This window comes from Barbus barbus (assembly GCF_936440315.1).
Source record: "Barbus barbus genome assembly, chromosome: 27".
In the NCBI taxonomy this organism is placed as follows: Eukaryota; Metazoa; Chordata; class Actinopteri; order Cypriniformes; family Cyprinidae; genus Barbus; species Barbus barbus.
In genome coordinates this window covers 25,944,907-25,961,767 of record NC_136755.1, presented here as the reverse complement: position 1 = coordinate 25,961,767, position 16,861 = coordinate 25,944,907, and positions in this window count along the sequence as shown.

Here is a 16,861-nt window from a genome sequence, read left to right as displayed (position 1 = left end):
ACATCAAAGCAAGTCGGAGGTAACTCGGACTCTTTTCTAACCAGCATGTATCTCACGGTGATCAGTTCTGCGCAGATTTTGCTCATCTCAAACAAGCCTATTGTGGGTTTAGTGGGCACTGCGCTTTGGCATTTTTAAGAGCTGGGACAGTCTTGTGCACTTACTTCCTGTCGCGCTCACTCGCTCTCAAGTGGCCAAGACGGAACGGAACGCGAAAAGTGAAGTATAGCCTACCCAGGCCTTAAAACCCTTAAGCAGTTCTCATAGATTCATTTATAAAGTGCAACGTAATTTTAAAAACCCACTATTTCCTCTAAGAAAAACACAAAGCTCGTAGTATTTACACAGGCCTAATAAGATGAGTAAAGAGAGCTGTTTTATCTATATGAACCAGAAAAGCATGTAAAAATAACTCGGGAGCAAAGGTCAGTCCAGAGGTAGCAGGTCGGGCTTTCTCCAATAATCCTGAGCTTGGAAAAAGCAGATGCGTCAACTCGACATGTCTCTCCGGCCAACAGGTAGGGCACCAGTTACGCTGGATGCCAACCACCGTTAAACATTAAAAAGAAGAAGAAGAAGCCAACAGGTAGACTATGTTTGAATCAGTTTGTTGCTTTTAAAGAACATAAAGCCACCAAATCGTGACTTGTTTGGTCTAGCATTAATTTAACAATACAAGTTTGTTCCATCATTTCTGGGATAAAAACACATGGATTAGATCAAGTTTAATCTGGCTCCACTCGACTTTGATTTGGATCAAACCGATCAGTAGCTGCAGTAGCCTACGTAGTGAGAGGATGCAAATAACTCCTTGCTTTAACACTGACTATATTTACATAAAAGCAGTGTTGAGACTGTTTTTATAAAACGGCTAGAAATCAATATTATTCAGTGGTTAATTTATTATACTGCCATTAAACATCAGTTCATTCAACAAATTATCTTCTGAGTCAACTTTGCCAGTATCAACATTGCAAAACTGACTGCGCATTCTGTATTTTACTCAATTTAGCTTACATATTTAGCAAATATACACAAACACCTACTTAACAAGCGGTTAGCTACTTTTTTGTGATCATTTTATGTGGCAAAAGTGTCCCAACTTAACTGAATTTGCCATAAGTAGCTCACAATATGAGATAGTTTGTAAGTTCTGTTAAAAACTAATTATTGTCTATTAAACAAGCTGTAACCAATTAAAACTTACTCAGTAATATGAGATAAAGACATCCTGCTCATTTAAAACAACACATTAGCCTATATTGTAAAACCAGTCTGTAGAGCTTATCTACTTAATCTAGTCACAACCACATTCCACAAGTGACTTCACATGTCTCACCTTGAATTCAGAAGTGACACCTGTGTTTTGCATAATGCAAGAATGTTGATTTAAGGGTTCGGCTGGCCTTAGGGGAATATTGATGATGATTGCTGGGCCATTCCACCGAATGGGTGCCATTTGCTTCCAAAAATCTCCCCAAAAAAAATCATTTTCTATCTTCTTTAAAGACTGCATCTAGCCATACACATATTAACTATTCAAAATCTGTACTGGTCCATTTCAGGTAACTTTATTTAATTTTTTTCACAATTTTGAAGTGGAAGATGGAAGCATTTTTCTCAGTCCTGTTACCAAAACTCTAATGTCTTTTAAAAAGCATGTTTAAAAATATGTCAACAAATTCCTTCACCCCCCCCCCCAGGCATGTGTTTATTTTAAAGAAATTGTTGGTTTTATGGTCAAAAAATATAAATTTTTTTATCATAAAAAAAATCACTAATTATCTAAACAAAGTGTATTTTTCTAAAGTACACAAACCAATTTTTTCATTTTAAAGGCAACTCGAACCTCAAGCTTATCAATTTTCTATGATGCAATTTATTAAACAATGGGATAAATTATGCACCAAACTTAATTAAAAAAAAAAAAAGAGGTTTAACTTTATTTTTTAAAGAAAAAACTATAACAGGAAGGAGTATCCATTATATTAGTATACAGGTTTGACTACACATACGAGGTATTAATGCCCGCATATAGTGAAAGTGTTAAACATTGACTAGTGAGCTGACTACTCTTTTATGTCTTGTTGGGCTTTAACATTCTACCTGTCCAGAACTTCATACCTTTTTTTTGTGCAGGAGAGTACAGGAGCAAAGATGTGGCTGTTGATGCATTATAGGGGTTGCTATATGACAGCTGTCATATGTGTGATTATATTCTGCATGCTCCTAGTGTTCCAACCCCTGTGGACGAGGTCTCCGAAGGCATGTGTGCATGTAAAGACTGCGTCAGGCAGCAGACCCACAGTTTTTGGCTCAATGAACTCTATGATCTTTCTATTCAACCACTGCTTACCCGGGAAAATTACATCCTCAGTGAAGATATCTACAAGTATTGGAAGGTATTGATCTGTAAAATGACACTTTAAAATGATTCTTTTCCAAAAACTATTGAGATGCTATGTAGGCAGCATTTTAAGACATCACAGGTGTGCTCCTGATACCTTTTTGCTCACATTGGATGCATTCTTCATGAAGAAGGCAATCCCAGAATGCATCATGATGAGCTCAGTGAAAGAAATCCATTCAAGATGGTTTCAATAGCTGATATACTGACTTTTTACTAGCTGATAATTTTTTTACCCAGCATATGTGTGTGCTATGCATTATTTTTGAAAATCATGTCATTAGCTTGCCAACATGTATACAGATAATTCTATTGAAATCTATTTCTAAATTGATTTTCCTGTGCAGTTCAGCTCATTTTCGAACAGAATTTAAATGCAAGAATATCATTGAACCTCAAAATATCAAAACTTCTTCAATGGAGTCTCTTTTACATGACATTCCAGGGTCTTCAGAGAAATAAGAATGAAGACAACTACACAGCAGTGGTGAAGTTGTTTTCTCTATTTCCAGATAAAATTCAATACTCTGATGTTAGTCCAAAGCGCTGCAGGACTTGTGCTGTGATCGGAAACTCAGGGATCCCGTTATGGTCATCTCATAGATCTTCATGACTTTGTCATTAGGTAACGAATGAGATATAAAAAAATGATCAGATTTTTGGTGAAAATCCTTGCCTCTTGATTTCCAAGATATGATAGCATTTGATAAAGTGTCACAGTGAGAATGGATGATTGAGCAACGTTTCTCAAACGATTGATCTACACTCTTAAAAATAAAGGTTCTTTATTGGCATTGTTGGTTCCATTAAGAACCTGTACATGGAACCTTTCCATTTCAAGAGTTGTTCACTGAAAGTTTTCTTGGGAACCTTCCCTTTTAAAACCTTTATTTTTAATTTGTAGTTGAGTTCCCCTTGTTGATACCCCAAAGATGAAGTACAACCATGTTGATCCTGGAACAGCATTCCTGTCCACCAGTAATATTAAGGGTTTGGTTTAGGACTCAACTGACATTTAATAAATCCTATGTTTCCCAGTTCCCTTTTAGCAGTAGTTAAAAATAGTGTGTAACCTATGCACCACATAGCAGCACTAAAGGATACTGATTTGTTAGAATGAACCAGTTGAACTGGAAAAAGCAACATTGACTCAACCAATGAAGTGCATTTGTGGAGGCAGTAACTGTTAACTGTGATAAATGAGGTCTAGAGTTCATATCTAGCATTTCCATTCATCTCTATAGCATTATCTTGGCTGTAAGAACCCCGGAATGCTAATGGAAGGTTTTCTCCAGGTATTATTAATAGGAGGTCTATTAATAATACTTGGAGAAAAACTTGATCAGAAAAAATGTTTGTTTGAAAACTACTTTTGTTACTTACTATTACTTTTGCTATTGTTATGCTGCTATTGGTGTAGAAATTAAACATTTAGGATTAGGGTTTGGGATAAGGTTAAAACTGTTTATTTTGATATGTTGTTCCAGATGACTAACAAATTATTCCCTTTGAGGGTATCGTATTTTAATCGTCGAGCCTTATTATTCATGTTGTCTTTATTTTGCTCTTTTATTGTCTTTAAAAGTATTTACCAAAAAGTAAGGCAGAGTGTAAAGGCCAACAGACATAAGATATATTAATTTTAATTACGTTGTAATTGTGACTTAAATATTAGGTTTTATCACACTCGGGACAAAAAAAAAATACCTCTGTCTTACTGAGTGCAATGGGTTATGATAAAACCAAGAATAGGTTGATTCATATAAAATTCTTATTCAGTGAAAAAAATACTTTCAGTCTTTGTTTAAAGTGGAGCATGAACATGAACTTTAAGCTGACAAACAGGTTAAAGTTCAGTGGGACTGCGTATCTGAACATTCATCTGTCAGTCTGGTGGGAGTGATTTGTGTGCTGTCTGCAGTTCAAAAACTTGCTTGCGCCACAAGTCACATTAATCCCCTGTATTTTATGGCAGAAAATTCTGAGCTGTAACATTCTACAACATTAAGATTGCATAACCATCGCACTCACCCCACAAGGAAATAACCTATATAAACATATATGTTTTAATATAGGTTTTGATATATGTTTTTAATATATGTGACATATATAAAATTGGCCATTTATAATATATGTACATATATGTACATATATGCACATATATGTACACATATATGTACACATATATGCATACATATATGTACACATATACGTGCATACATGTACCTATAGGGCTTACGTATATGTGGATATAAAGAAGCAATACAGGAGACCTATATGGCCTTTATATGCACATATATGCACCTCAATTATATGTGGCATATATACGCATATATGCAGCATATATGTTATCATATATGTGCATATATACTGCATATAGGTTTCATATATGCGCATATATCCTCATATAGGTTCTTTCCATGTGGGACGTCTCGCAGCTTTTTGTGGCATCTCATGCATGACACGCCATTCTAAAAATGCGGCGAGGTAAAATAAGTTCAGCTTCTACTGCCCATGTCTCGTTCAAAGCAAAACTACATATTGTGTAAAAGGCCCTTCAGTATCAATTTTCTTAACTGCCATTTTATTTTTATTTTCTACCAAAAAATTCAAATTCTGTCATTTACTCACCCTCAAGCTGTTTCAAACCTTTATGATTTTTTGTTTTGTTTTGTTTTTTTTCTCTTGTCCCTATTTTCCCCCATACTATTGAAGTCGGTGGAGAACAGCTATTGTTTGGTTACTCACGTTCTTACAGATGTCATGTTTTATGTTAAACAGAAGAAAGTAAGTCATACAGGCTTGGAACAACTTGAGGGTGAGCAAATGACAGAATTAAAAATTTTTGAGTGGACTATTACGGTTTACAAATGAAGTTAAGAATATGGTATGTTGTTGTGTTGTGCATAGACGTGTATTTAAAAGTGCAGAAAAGGAATAAAAATGTGAAAATGAAATATTATGCAAACTAACATTTGTAAAAACTGGCAAAACAAAATAAATTCATGTAGCACACAGGCTCAAAGCTCTTTCAACAAAACACCATGAAGCTATTTTTGGTTGCAACCAGCAGAAACAGCAGTGATATGCTCCATGTGCAAGAATGAATCAGAACTGGTTTAGAAGGTTTTGAATGTTCGCTTTGGTTCATTGTTACCTGTTGAACATTGTATTCATCACTGTAAATCATGCATGTCCTGATGGATCTTCATAAACCTGCAGATCTGTTTTGAGTAATGTTCATAAGAATTGTGCAAAAGTATTTAGAATGGTTTATGGTTGTGGCTTGTTTTATATATACTATGTAAATGTTAAGAACAATCTGCAGTTTTAATCTTTGGGAGAAATTTGTAAATTTCGAACCAATTTCAGATTATAGTCTATAATGCATTTTTTTGATATTTGTGTTTTTAGAAGTCCAATTTAAACAGAATTCTCGCAAGCTCTGTTTTATTGTGTGTTTTGTGAACATTCCATAAATCCCTACTTATGCGGGTGTAGAATATCAGAGACTGAATCAGACAAATTTAAGATGCATCAGAACATTGAAACTTGAGGAGCTGGAATTGAGAGAGGCCCCAAGGAAACAGGACAATGTCATAAATTAGATTCTGGCACCACTAGTCTGAAGCAAGCAAACTAACCAACTTTTTCACAGAACAGCTTACAACCTTGAGACAAAAGAACACTTATTGATAATTCCAATTCAGGAAGGAGACCAGAATTGTAAGTAATCAGGACTCTCTTCTTCTTAAAAATGCTCTCTTACAACCTCTTAAGGTTAGTTCACACTACAGGATTTTAAGCCCGATTTGCAAGTTAACGAGCTCGCTGACTAGTCGGGCTGTAATCCGGGGAAAATCTGCAGGTGATCGGCGCTTCGCGATCTTTATGTGTGAACTACACAACGATGCATCAAAGACGCTCGCTGACGCGTCGCCGACGCCAAACAAATATCTAGCATGCCAAATATCTGGACCGGTCAGCCGACTCGACATCATGTGGTGTCAGGTGTGGTGACGAGCTACAGCCAATTAAAGAGCAAGGCATGGGTTGAGGTCACCGGAAGAAAAACAGCAGCAACTTATATTTTTGCACATAAGCATCTTTCACAGGCTTTTGACTGCTATATTTTTTATTAACCACCAATAGTTACTGTTGCCATGACCGACAAACACTCACACTGCACTCCTGTTCTCACGCAGTGAAAAACACATCGCAGAGCAAAGAGGAAGCACACACCGACAGAGAAGACAGAGCAGGTTACTGCTGATATGAAACAAGGTCTCAGGACTCTCAGCTTTTAAACTGAGTCATTTTTAAAGAAATTCAAACAATAAATACCTTTTTGTGGCTCTTCAATGTGTCGTGACAGATCACTGTATTGCCTCAGTTCAAACACGTGAACCAATCGTCTTGTCATATTTACTTAATGCACGAAATGAACATGAATAAACATCAGAAGATGTTTAATTTCAACCGCGGAACACACAATTTTAAGTACACCGAAGTTAATCTACTCTTCTGTCTCATTTGTGGTTAAGGCTAGAAGGGATACAGCTGCGGCTACTGGGCATGCGCATTTACATATTTTCCGAGCCCACAATATAACGTGAAACCTATGAAAATGGTTTTAAAAAGCACATAGCGCCATAGTTTCATCACTTTGCAAGTGTCGAAGGGAACGTCTTTTTGCAGTAAAGGACCTGTCATAGTTTAATGAGTGTGAAGATGACATGAAGCTCGCGGTTAACCTGCATTGAAAACAGATGAGGGTGCATGTGCATATACAGCTACCGATCGGGGCGAAGTTCACAGGATTTTGTCCACAGAATGATAGGAGCACACTTTTTTAAAATGTTATTTTATTATTTAACACGCAGCATTTAACTTTAGCGCTGCAAGCCATGCATGCATGAGCAGATTTTCTGGTAAGCAAAACAAGCACTTTTAAATACCTCAGCTTATTGCCGTTACCGTGGCAGCCAACAACAGCACAGCTTAACCTTCAGCACATATTTATATTTAGTTATATTGAAAAAGTTTCAATTCAGTCGATCTTTTCACCCCGTTTTAACATGTATTTCTATGAAGACTGGCCAGCTGTCGGGCAAGATGGCAGATAGCAGTGGTTCTGATTGGTCAGATCACCTCTCAATCAAGTTCTTTGGGAACGGTCAATGCTCGCGTGTTTTCATGACAAAACGTGGTTTAGGGACCGAATCGAGTAGTTGGGTAACAGAGTTGTTGTCAGCTCGTGTAGTGTGTAACCCCTGGTTGCAGATAATTTACATAAGAGTCATGTAGTGTAAACGCCACAACGACTAAAAGACAGACAATCAAGTCATGTAGTCTGAACGGCACAGGGATCTGCCGACGTGTAAAGTCGTGTAGTGTGAACTTGGCTTTAGTCACCCTTCTCCTCTTCTGCTCTCTTTTGCCACCGCGTTTTGACGCTGCTCTTTGAGCGTGCTCTGGCCCACGTGCCAGCTGCTACCATAATGAGAAGAAAACCAACCTAGTCTTTACATCCTTTTATTCTTTTACTTTATTTTCTTTTACTTTATTTTAGTGGTCAAAGGAACAAAGTTTCGACAAAGAAACAGTTAAGCGAATTGACGAATTATAACGTATGTTGTGTTAGTTGATCCACCAAGTGATCTGGGGGAGTGGTTAGTGTCCTCGACTGGAACGCTGTCTCTTTGGGTTTGAATCCTGGGTGAAGCAGTCATCATCACAATATTGTAATGAACTATTAAAACGTGCGTTTTTATTGTTCTGTTCTTGTAAAGTGTTGAAACATCGGTCTGACATCTGAATGAACTCTTTGTGAATAAATAAGTGTTATTTTGGTAATGAAAAATAGACAATAAAATAAATCAAGCCACAATGTCTTACTTTTTTTTTTTTTTTTTTTACATGTAAAGATTTTTATTTAAAAATATTAATTGTTCTGCTGTTGATGGACTTAGCCTACTTCTTTTTTTTACATAGAATTTCTCCAGCCTTTGAAAAAAATCCTCTCACAAAAACCCATGAAGTGAAGATGTGTTAACTCCACTTTTATACTTTGTGGGAGTTAGGTTGAGACAGATGTGCAATTGTGTGATTTGTTCCCGACCCTGTCAATCAAATGCAGAATCGGCAGGTATGCCACGTCTCGAAACACTTGTGACACGCCCCGATGCTTCGAATCGCTTTAGTCACGTGACATGGATGTTTCGAATCACGCTTCGGAGCACTGTTTCCAAACATCTTCGCTTCAGGATCTCGACAGCATGTCGAAACGTCAGTTTCACGTCAGCCATCCCTACTAAATAGTTTAAAGAGTAGATTCATATTGTTGTATTTTGTCTGTAATGTTTTTTTTTTTAATGTTATGATCAAATTATTTATGTGAGTTTGAAAGAATTATCACCTCGATGTGTAAAGCTAATGCTGTAATATTCAGAAGTCATTTTAATGCATGGTTGAGGACACGTAAAGTTAATGTGATTTTGTGATTTGAGAAACATGAATATTATTAACTTGATGTAAGAGTTGCATGCATAGTTAAAAAGGTATGTTGAATAGTGTTAATTATTGGAAGTTTGGAAGTCACACTGTGACAAATTCACTGAGTGAGCTTTATCTATCTCACATATGTATATTCAGTAAATTGAGCACATGATTGTGAAAGTTTAAGGAATTGAATTCACTGATTTGATTTCATTAATGACGTTTAAACTGTTGAGCATTAAGGTCCATATAAATTGATTGCTGGGTTGATTGAGTAATATGATATGGATGTGCCTGTATTATTGCAGGCCAGGATTTTGTATGCAATTGAATTCTTCTGAATGGAAGATGGCGAGCCAAGCACCCTTGATTGTTGGATCCATGGAGTCATTGATTGCTGCGTGATGTCTCATGTGATAACACTGTGCGGTAGGATCTCAGTGGACCCTTGAATGCATTTTTTCCCTTCCTCCTAATTCCGGATTTGGATTGGATAGAACTTTTTTTTTGTTGTTGTTGAAAGTTTTTTTTTTTATTTTGCTTCACTCGGTTTTGGACCAAAAGACAGAACTGATTTCCACGGAAGAAAACATTTTTTGGTCATCTGAAAGACTGGACTGAAAAAAAAGAGACAAAAACATACACTGATTGCACACCACACTTAATGTTTTGGTGACAACAATTGTTCTCTAACAAAACTGTAACTTGAATGCAATGTAAGTCACATAATATGGCAGATATTAAAATGAGTTTGGGCGGCTGTGTTGATCTCATTTTAATGTGTGTTTTTGTGAAAGACAGACAACACCAAATAAGACTGACACACACAGAGCGCTTTGCTGAATGACAAAAAGCTGACGCTGGCTCCGCCGCACGTGCTTTTATGCTTCCGCCCGTGACGCCTCGCCCTCCTTCGGACTGATTACACCTGATATTAGGGGCATGGTCACGCTGAAGGCGTTCCCATAGCGTCTCCGGACGCAGCTCGAAGTTCCTGGAAGGGAACAAGAAATCGCATTATATGACCCCTTTAAACTTGGTTTAAAGTCAGTATTTGCTTGCATTCATTGTGTGTAATTATGCGAGTATTATTAAAAAAGGATGTTATTAACTTTTAAAATTTCTCATTTAAAAATCTAGTGTTTAATCATGTAAATATTTATTCAAACGAATAACTTAAAAATAAGTAAGCAGGTGTGACCTGCTGTATTCTATTTAGTAAAGAGCTATAAAGGTACCTAGTGGGTAAACCATGGCATTACAAATGAAAATGATTATAATTTTTTTTCTGACCACAAAATGACTCAAATTTGGAATTTAAAACCCTTTTCTCCATTTTAACCTCAAATACTACACTAATTGTAATATAAGTATTAGAAAAAAATATTTTAGCCTAAATCAATAATGGACCATAATTATTGCACAAGTAGTATTTAATACCAAAAGATCTCCTCAAAATATTAAATAAATATTATTGAACTAAAATATACATAGAGCTGGGTAGGTACTTACAAATTGTAATCCATTACTGATTCCAAATTACATGACAAAAATACCCCTAAACCTACCATTTGTCAATAAAACACAAGATATAACAGGCAGACACAACTACAGTCATGATTTATTCAAAAAGTAAAGCTCTTCCTGTGCAGTCTCTGTGCACGAATTCAAACAATGCTGCCAGAAGAAGCCTTACTATCGGGACAGGAATATGCTTTTGAATGAGATGTGAGCGCGTTAACGGAGCGGGATCATTTTCAGCGATTAAAAACTTATGTTTTACTCTCTTCTTCACATAAAGACACCGTATGGCTTCAGAAGACTTGGAAGGCAACACGACTTGTGTGTAATGCTTATACTGCTTATTTATGGTCAGTTTTTGCTATAAATACTGTGACTGCGCTTATATTTGCCTGTTACGTGTTTTATATTGTTCAGCGGTGGGTAGGTTTAGGGTAGGGGTGGGGTTAGGTGCTCCAGTGAAAGTATACATTTATATACAATAATTTCTATTTTTTACAAATGCATGCAAACCATTAAACTAAGACATACAGCGGAGGACCCTGCAGGTCGAAAAATGACACTAAAGGGGGTACCTTGAGCGTCAAAAAGCAAGGCCAAAGGGGTCCTGACCAAGCTTCAATGTGACGAGTTGGGAGTGAGAACGTATGAAGCGTGTTGGCAACCCTGGCCTATATAGCCCCCATAAACACTGACTGTTCAAAGGCAGCCTATCACCTAACCATCTTCCAACTGTCTTTCCCGATTGTAAAGTTAAAGGCATTATAGCACACTTATACATTATGGTGGTCAATAAAATCCAAAAGACGTCAATGTGAGTCAGATGTTGTTATATTTGTCACATTCTGACTCCAGCATATGTTGAATGTTCTTCTGTAAATGAGGTGTGAAGCATACCTTTTTATCTGATTATAAATATTTACCACTAAATATAAAAACCTGCTGACCACCTGTCACGAGATTTTAACCTTACTCACAGTGGGCTTTTTTTTTTTTCCAGTGTATTCATTGAAAACAGTGGCCCAAGCAGTAGGCCTACTTCGGTTAAGGCTAGAAGGCATACAGCAAAAACGAATGGGCATGCCCACATGAATATAGCGTAATGGTTCTCACACTGTACTATAATAATTGCTATTTTTGCATTGGCACCATCCCAGTTGCTCAAAAAAACAAAAAAACAAACGTGACGCCCCATTCCCGCATCCGCGACCGCTCACACCTCATGTTTGCGGCTGAATGCAGATGATCATAATTGATGGACAAATTATGCCAGTGAAAAGACATCAGTAATCCGGCGCCGAGAAAAAAAAAAAGATGAAAACGCACGTCACTTTCAGGTATATATATATGTGGTAATAAACAGACCTAAGCCAACAACAGCCTTTAAAATGACTAAAAATGCATTATATAAAAACAATGAGGCATCCCTGCTGAAAAAAACAACAATATAGACCATCACAGAAAATTCTAACACCATCACAAATAAATCACAAATGCCATTACAAACCATCAACTTTTAACCATTAAAACCATAAAAAATTGTTTTCTGTAGTGTGTTTTGGGACATATTCCATTAGGATTTATTAGTTTTAACAAGCCACCAATAAAAGGTGACCAACAGGGTCCATTACAGTTTCCATTAAAACCAATACAAGTCCCATTATAACCAGTAAAACCATTACAAATTGTGTGATGGTATCTATTGTTTTATTCAACATTACATGTTATTACAAATGCCTGTAAAGGGAGCCAAAGGCCTGGTCATTGCTGCTGTTATACTTACAGGACGATCAAGTCCTTGTTTAATAGTCTATTGACTAAACATTTAATTCAAATATCCACTTAATCTTTCACTTTTTGCCACCTTTTTGCTGTAGATGTCACAGCAGAAGAAAATATGAGGGACCATGTGTCAAAAATAGATTGATTTATGACCCCAGGTTGACACCTTTGACCTCCTGTTCCTGTTTCTTGATGTTTGTTTCTTGATGTTTATGACCCCCAGGTGTCAAACTGAAACCTCTGACCTCCTGTTTATGGCAGAGACCAATTTGTGATCAGGATATGATTCTGCCATTTTGTTTTACTATGTGTTATGAAGTGTCACAACGATCTCGGATGGGTTGTTCCGCCAAACGTTCGGGTTGTTTCACACCTTTGAATAAGAATAAGAATGAATGAGCTGAAAACCATTGAGTTCTTTTGTTTTGTGATAAAAACTTTTCCAAACATTTCTCCCTATTGCTATCAAAGGGTGCTCAATAGATTAAAATGGCAAACAATTATCCAAGTCAGCAACTATCTAATCCATCCATGCATCTGAAAAAAAAAAGTGATATGCCCGGACATGTTCTTTTTTAGACCCTAAGAGATACAGTACATTTTCCATTCGTGGAGACATGTGAAGAAACAAAATAGTTTGAGAAATGAAACAAAGTTCTAAGAGAACCTGCACGAGTTAAAGTGAGATCCATGCAGTCTGTGAATTAAGTTGTTCCCATACTTGTATGCTTAGCCCTCCTATCTGTGGGGTGTTGTTGCGTATTTGGACTGCCATGTGTTACCCTGACTGGTAGTTGTAGCAAAACCCCAGCCAGACAATGGTGAAGCGTACTGATATTTCAAAAGCCTTTATTTTCTTACGCCTTTTTCTTCTTGAAACACGTAAGAGCTACAGGACAGATAAATAACATAAAATTAGCTCTTACGAACCCAAACATTAGCCGAAGGCCACATTAAACAATATATTGTATATATATATATATAACAATATTACAAATAGCCATTTATAAAAACCTTTTTATGGCGTTGCCTCAGTCAATATTAGCAATGCTGAAAAGTTTATGTTAACATAACTTCACATGACATAAGTGATACACATTTAAACACTTCAAGTCGAATAAATTAACCTACATATCAATGCACATAAACATTAAACAAACCAAACACAATACCTTGTTCCCGTTCCAGCTAGGTGCTTAATTATCCCCTCCTTTTCTTTAGAATGATTTCGGAGTGTTTAGAGCGACATGAGATTTTTAAGACCCCTCCGTAAGTTCATGCTAATTCTCGCATGGGGAGCCGGCGTCAGCTTTTTGTCATTCAGCAAAGCGCTCTGTGTGTGTCAGTCTTATTTGGTGTTGTCTGTCTTTCAAAAAAATAAAAAGATACCCAAATGCAAGGGCGATTCCAGATCGCGTTTCAGGTTGTGTGTTCGTCCCTGCCCTCGCTATATTATGAGTGGGGACACACACGATCTGTGCATGGTCTGTGTGGTGAGTGGGGCGGGGCCGAGAACCGTGGGAACGGAGCGAGGCCGGTGGAGTTAATGATAATGAGCGACACCTGCGACACTCACCGGTCTCGAGTCCCACAGAGGAGCTCCGGAAGGATAAAAGGAGGAGTGACGACAGTGGAAGACGAGAGAGGACCAGGCCTGGATATTATTTTGTGTTTTGTGTGCGGCAGTCGTCCGTGAGGGGCTGCCGCTGTACTTTTACGTTTGTTTATTTTGTTATTAAATCTTTAAATGTTTGCCGGTTCCCGCCTCCTTCTTCCCGAATCTACGAACTTTGTTACAGTCTGCCTGGGTGCGGAGCATGCGGCATCGGCTCTCGAGGGAGCCGATTGCCCTCATTGCGAGCGGCTGGCACTGCTTACACTCCGCGCCCGGAGGGCTCTCTTCGAGACTCGTGGGGCTCGCAGATCTGGCGCCCCGTCTCTCGGTTTGGAAGCGGCCTCTTCCCCCCGAGACGAGGGCTCAACGCTTCGTCTCTCTTCCTCCGAGGAGGTTGATGTGACGAGCGTTCACGAGGGTTTCACCGCCTCGTTTGCCCCAGTATGAATAATTTAGGGGTGAAAGTTTCAGACCACATTTCAGGTCGTGTGTTCATCCTTGCCCTCGCTATATCACGAGTGGGGACACACACGATCTGTGCGTAGTCTGCCTGGGTGCGGAGCACGCGAAATCGGTTCTCGAGGGAGCCAGTTGCCCTCATTGCGAGCGGCTGCCGCTGTTAAAAAAAAAAAAAAAAAAAAAGCTCAGCACCCGGAGGGCTCTCTTCGAGGAGGGAGCCTTCACGAGCTCTCTGCGCGGTTTCGGTCCTGCTCCTGCCAAGGCAGAGCGGCGGCTGCACTCGTGGGGCTCGCAGGCTGATCTGGCTGGTGAGAGTGAGACGGGTATGTCCTTATCTCCTCCCGTATCCGCCAGATCTGGCGCCCCGTCTCTTGTTTGGAAGCGGTCTCTTCCCCCCGAGACGAGGGCTCGACGCTGCGTCTTTCTTCTTCCGAGGAGGTTGATGTGACGAGCGTTCACGAGGTTTCGCCGCCACTTTCGCCCCAATATGAGGAGCTTTTAGAGGTGGTTACTCGGGCAGTGGCCAAGCTTGACATCAGCTGGTCCCCCAAGAGAGCATCTGAGCCGCAGACTAGCCGTTTGGATAAGCGTTTTCGGCGCTCGCGGCCACCACCTCTACACGGGAGCCTTCCGTTTTCCCCGATCTCCACACCGAGGTGTCGAGATCGTGGGTGAAACCTTTTTCGTCCCGACCATTCATTCCCTCCGCTGATTATTATGGCAGCGTTAGGGAGTTGAATGAGCGCCGGTACAGGGCGATGCCGCCGGTCGAGCAGACGCTTGCGAGCTATCTGTCTCCCTCGACGGCATTGTCTTTGAAGGCTCCTGCGCTGCCCACTAAGCCTCTGCGTACAACATATTTTTTTAAGTGGGCAGAGGGTATGCGGCAGGGGGCTGCTGGGCGGGCTCCAGCTCCTCGCGCAGGGATGCGCAAAAGCAAAGCGTCGCTTCTTGTGCTCCCCCGCAGAGAAGCCGAGACCAGCGGCGCCAAAGGCAGATCTGAGGGCTGTCATTTCGGCCAAGAGGTCCTCGGCAAAAAGGTCCTGACGGGCGAGCCCCAGGACCGTGGAGGGCGACCCCTACTGGGGTGGAGTGGCTTACACCGTGGCACACGGTGACCGCCTCAACTCAGTGCCCTCCAGGGACTTGTCTGCCAACCCTGCCGCTGTTCCAGGGCGCAGCTGGTCCCAGCGAGTGTTCATCTCATGTCTTTCCACCCGTGAGCGCAGCGGAGCCGAGAAACTCGCCTCAGCAGCCAGACCTCGCGTCTCCTTCCGGTGCGCCGCTTCGAGCAGCGGTCTGGCCTCCTCTATTACACCAGAGGTCAGTCTCGAGAGACTGATTCCCTTAGTAGATCATTTGGCAGCCTGGCAGTGACTGCCGAATGTGTCTCGTTGGGTCCTGCAAACCATAGCGAATGGATATCGCATTCGGTTCGGCGGCCCACCCCCGCCGTTCAACGGGGTTGTTATGACTGCGGTCTGGCCCGAGCAGGCTCTGGTTCTGGAACAGGAAGTCGTTACTTTGCTAAGGAAGGAAGCCATCGAGTTTGTTCCTCCTCACGGCACCCAGACCGGCTTCTACAGCCGATACTTCATTGTTCCAAAGAAGGATGGAGGGCTGAGTCCCATACTGGATTTGCGTCTACTGAACCGCTCAGTCAGAAAACTGAAGTTCAAGATGCTTACTGTCAAGCAGGTCGTGTCTCAAATAGGGATGGGTACCGAAACTCGGTATTAAATCGGTCTCGGGGCTAAATTATGAAAGACCGGAGTATCGATAAGCTCTGACGTTATCGGTACTTCTGTCGGTATTGGAGAAATTAAGAAAACACACATACATTTATTGTTGCTCTCTCTCTCTCTCTCTCTCTCTCTCTCTCTCTCTCCCCCTCTCTCTCTCTCTCTCTCTATATATATATAATGTCGCCAGCTGTTTTTATGTGCAATAATATTCAAACATTTGTCTATGATGCATTTTTGCTATGCGCAATTCAGAAGCCAGATCGCGCTCACGCGGAGGAGCTTCAACACACGCAACATGAAAGTCCTGTTTAATTATGATAGAAGAGAGAACCAACTATTCAAACATCTGCTCACACTTTCCTATGGCTGTTATATTAAGCTAAGTATTTTTTTTTTTTTTTCGATTTTGGCTTCCAAGGATTATAGCCGCATTTCTTCACAACTCCCTTCCCTTCATAGCGGCGCGGATTCGTTCCTCCGAACCAAAACTTAACATCTGAATCAGCTCAATCAGTGATTGTTATAAAATGCCGTCTTTACTGTTGCTACATTGCAGGACATATTTGATAGTAAAACGTTGACAGTACAATCTGAACAAGTGACGCTGTTCCCCAGGCTGAAATGTGTGTGCGCGCGTGTGCCTGCGCGGCGGCGTGCTCCAAAACGGACAAGCAAAAGTACACTTTGAGCTTCGGGCGCGTCGAAATAACACACAAAAATATGCCAAAAAATACACACACAATGTGTCAAAATGGCCGGTTATGAGAGTCTTCACTTTTGTTTTAAGTGGACGAGAACAGTTGGGAGAAAATCCGATGCGTGTCAGTATATTGT